This window comes from Myotis davidii, unplaced genomic scaffold, assembly GCF_000327345.1.
Source record: "Myotis davidii unplaced genomic scaffold, ASM32734v1 scaffold960, whole genome shotgun sequence".
NCBI lineage: Eukaryota > Metazoa > Chordata > Mammalia > Chiroptera > Vespertilionidae > Myotis > Myotis davidii.
The window spans coordinates 1,472,507-1,476,383 of NW_006293003.1; the positions used below are offsets into that span (position 1 = coordinate 1,472,507).

The 3,877-nt window shown below is 37.7% G+C and overlaps 1 protein-coding gene across 1 annotated transcript in view; it reads left to right on the plus strand.

Annotated features, from left to right (window-relative positions):
• The window catches only part of RPGR (retinitis pigmentosa GTPase regulator), a 58,253-nt gene that overhangs the window by 33,782 nt on the left and 20,594 nt on the right, over positions 1-3,877 (plus strand). The window lies entirely within an intron of this gene.

Consider the following 3,877-nt stretch of genomic DNA (forward strand, 5'->3'; position numbering starts at 1 on the left):
AAGGAAGAAGAGGGTAGAGGGAAGGAAGAAGAGGGGGAAGGGGAAGAAGAGGGGGAAGGGGAAGAAGAAGAAGGGGAAGTGGAAGAAGGAGAGGGGAATGGGGAGGAAGAAGGGGAAGGGGAGGAAGGAGAGGGGGAAGAAAGGAAGGAGGAAGGCCAGGAAAGGGAAAGGAGGGAGGGGAAAGTGGAGAAAAGGGAAGTGGAAGAAAACAAGAGAAAAGGGAAGGAGGGGAAAGAGGACAGTGAGAAAGAGGATGGGAAATACCAGGAGACAGGCAATGGTGGGAGTGAAAGGCTGGGAAAACAGGGTGAAGGAAAAGAGTCCAGAAAAGTGAGCAAAATCAAAGGATCTGTGAAATATGAGAGAGATATAACATATCAAAAAAAGGGGAAAGGACATGAAGTACAGAGGTTCAGAATGCCAGTGCATTCAAAGCAAGTTTTAGAAAATGGTTCTAAAATTTTTCTGAACCCACCAGGTTCCAAAAAATTCTGGAATAATGTATTACCACATTATTTGGAACTGAAATAACAAACTAAATTTGACCTGATTATGTCTAGACAAAATATTTGATCGCCTTACATGTAATAGTTACTCAATACATTTTATTAAGTTGATTTTATGTCATGGTTCATTACATGTGGTACAATAACAACTGATAAAGACAACACAAGGAACTGGTAAATTTTGGCTTCTCTTAAACTATTATCTTGGTAAATGTTTTCCCCAAATTATTACTCTATAACTAGAAAACATCAAAAGGTCCAAGCTGATAATTAACATTACATATTCCTCATTAAAGATAGTTTTAGAAAATAGGAGTACACTATAAGACTATTTTGTTTGTGTATACAAAAATAGCACAGATCATTAGGGCTATAAAGACATCTGATTTCTTTTTTAAAAAGTATATTTATTGATTTTTTACAGAGAGGAAGGGAGAGGGATAGAGAGTTAGAAACTTCGATGAGAGAGAAACATCGATCAGCTGACTCCTGCACGCCCCCTACTGGGGATGTGCCCACAACCAAGGTACATGCCCTTGACTGAAATAGAACCTGGGACCCTTCAGTCCGCAGGCCAAAGCTCTATCCACTGAGCCAAACCAGTTAGGGTGACATCTGATTTCTTATAAATATTTAGCACACTTATTTTCAGTCTGATTATAGTTGACCTACCACATAGAATAATTTTATAAGAATCAATGGTATTCAAAAGCTAACATGAGGAATTCACATTTTAAAGAAATACTAGTAGTGCTGTCTTTTCTACCTTTTATGTGTCCTTTTTGAAACAATCTACCAAGTGACAGTTGGATTCAGAGCTCAGATCTTAATAATGTAGTCTCTTTTAGATACTGTCTAGGCAAATGGCAGTATATATAATGAAATGGAGATTAACTTAAACCTATAATTAGGAAGTATGCAAAACATTAAGTATTTCTTGGCCAGGCAAAGCTACTCATTAGGCCTCAGTCTTCTCATCTATAAAATGGAGTGGGTTAGATAATATAACCATACTTCTAACCCTTAAATTCTTTTATTCTTAGGCTGATTTACTCTATCATATGCATTGTTTGCATAAGACATTTTTAAGAAAGAATTGTATTTTTAAATTAACCTAGTTTTCTATAAACTATTGTTCTTTTCTCTTAAAAAGTTATGACAGGTTTAATGTCTCTTGTCTTCTGTAATTGTATTTCTAAACTATAATTTCCACGCTTTAACTGTACTGTGAGAAACTTCATTCTCAGTAAATATTTTTATGTACTCTCAATGTATTCTTCATTGACTATTCTGTAATTCTGTTTGTTGCTTGTCAGATGTTTCAAGTAAAATAAAAATTAAATGTGCACAGTCACTATTTGAAAAGAGAAACTAATCTTAGATATTGAATTTTAGAGAGGCTAGATTTCTACTAGTGTAATTTCAATCTTCCCTTAACACTTTTAGTGTATATAATGCAGCTATTCATAACTCCCTTTTCAACTGATTTCCTTCTCCAGTCCGTCCTATATCTTGGACATGAGGATTTCTTTTACATTCTTTTATCAAGGAAGATTTGGGAGTAGACTTCCTATGAGTTTTGTGTAGTTGAGTTCTTTGCACATTTGATTCTCCTTGAATGAGAAAGACCAGAATATGAGGTGAAGAAATTCTAAACGGTGTCTACCTCATTATTTGAACTGATCGAGATAACAATTTTTTAGTTATCACTTCTTACCCATTTCTTCACATTTCCCTGTCCAAAATCTTTTTGTGCTGTTTTAGAATCAATGATTTGTGTGGCATAGTGTTCTTGTCAAAATACAGGCCTGGCCATTTTCAGACCTGAATTCATATTTGGTTAAATAAATTGGAATAACTAGTTCCTTCATTATGCTCTCCATCTGCTGGTCAATCAAGCTTTTAACTGTAGTTTATCAGTGATCATTTCTGAGGCAAGCATGGGTAGTGTGTATAGAATCCATTGAGTTAGTTTAAAATGATGACTCTGGAAGAAAACTACTTTAAGGTAAGCTATAAAGGAGTGTGACCAAAGGATCTACTGCTGATGAACATCGCTCTTGAGGTGAGTGCAATTGAAATGTCTGTTGTTATTTCACTTAGAGATAAACTTGCTATACTCATATAAAAAGGAAAATGCTACCATGGATTAAGGTGCTGTAATTCCTTCATTCTTTCCATTGTGAAAAGTAAATGTGATATTATATGCCCAGTACCTGACACATAACTTAGTATTTGTTACATATTATTCATTCAACAAATATTTATATACCAAGCACCAAAAATAGAACAATAGCTTCCCCAAATCAGGTATATCTCAAGAAGTGAGGGCTGCTTACAGTCAACCTTCTGTGGTCTTCTTTCCACAGGAATGTTAGGTAAGTATAGATTTCTTGAAAGAATACCAGGTAAAAGGAGTTCCTTGACTCTGCCTTAACTGCTGTTTTAACAGTGTCCATTTGTTTACTTTTGCTCCCACGTTCTTAGCCAGGACTGCCCGAAGATAAAAATGGGATCTTTTTTAAAAATATGTATTTTGTTAATTTTTTTTACAGAGAGGAAGGGAGAGGGATAGAGAGTTAGAAACATTGATGAGAGAAATATCAATTCAGCTCCCTCCTGCACACTCCCTACTGGGGATGTGCCCGCAACCTAGGGACATGCCCTTGACCGGAATCGAACCTGGGACCCTTCAGTCCGCAGGCCAGTGCTCTATGCACTGAGTCAAAGCGGTCAGGGCAAAAATGGGATCTTAAAACCCATATATGGCTTTCCCACATTAAATACCTTACTAAGAAGAAAATGCTTTTGTACCTTGGTTATGCAGAGAGTAAGGTGTGGCTCCTGATCTCAAGGAACTCTTGGTTATTTCTACAGGCTGACTGCCATAGAGAAAGGCTAGGAAAGGGCTTCCAAGGAGCCGTGATGAAATAGTAACTGAGTCATGAAAAGTAAAGCCTAACCAGGAAAAGGGAGTGTGGCGAGCAGGGCTTTCCAGGCTGATGGGAGCTATGAGAGTGTTTTGCTATCAGTGCAACCTAGAGTATCCTTTGGTTGTGGATAGAGAGGTGAAGGGCCTTATGTGTTTGTAAAAGATGTTAAACAAGAGCAAGAGGCTAACACTTGGTATTTTGTAACATCATTCTGCATCAATACAAAGGGTGGATTGAAAAGGAAGAGGACCAGAGGCAGGGGTGCCAGTTAGGAGGCTGTTAACAGTAGACCAGGGAGAGACTGAAGTGCAGCTGGACTGGGGCAGTGGGGCTGGAGAATTTGGGACATATATTGTGAGAGATGTAGAGATTGAATCGGAGGGCTTAGTACAGTGATGTAGTTTTGAGGGTGGGAAAAGGCCAAACTTTTCTTGTTTC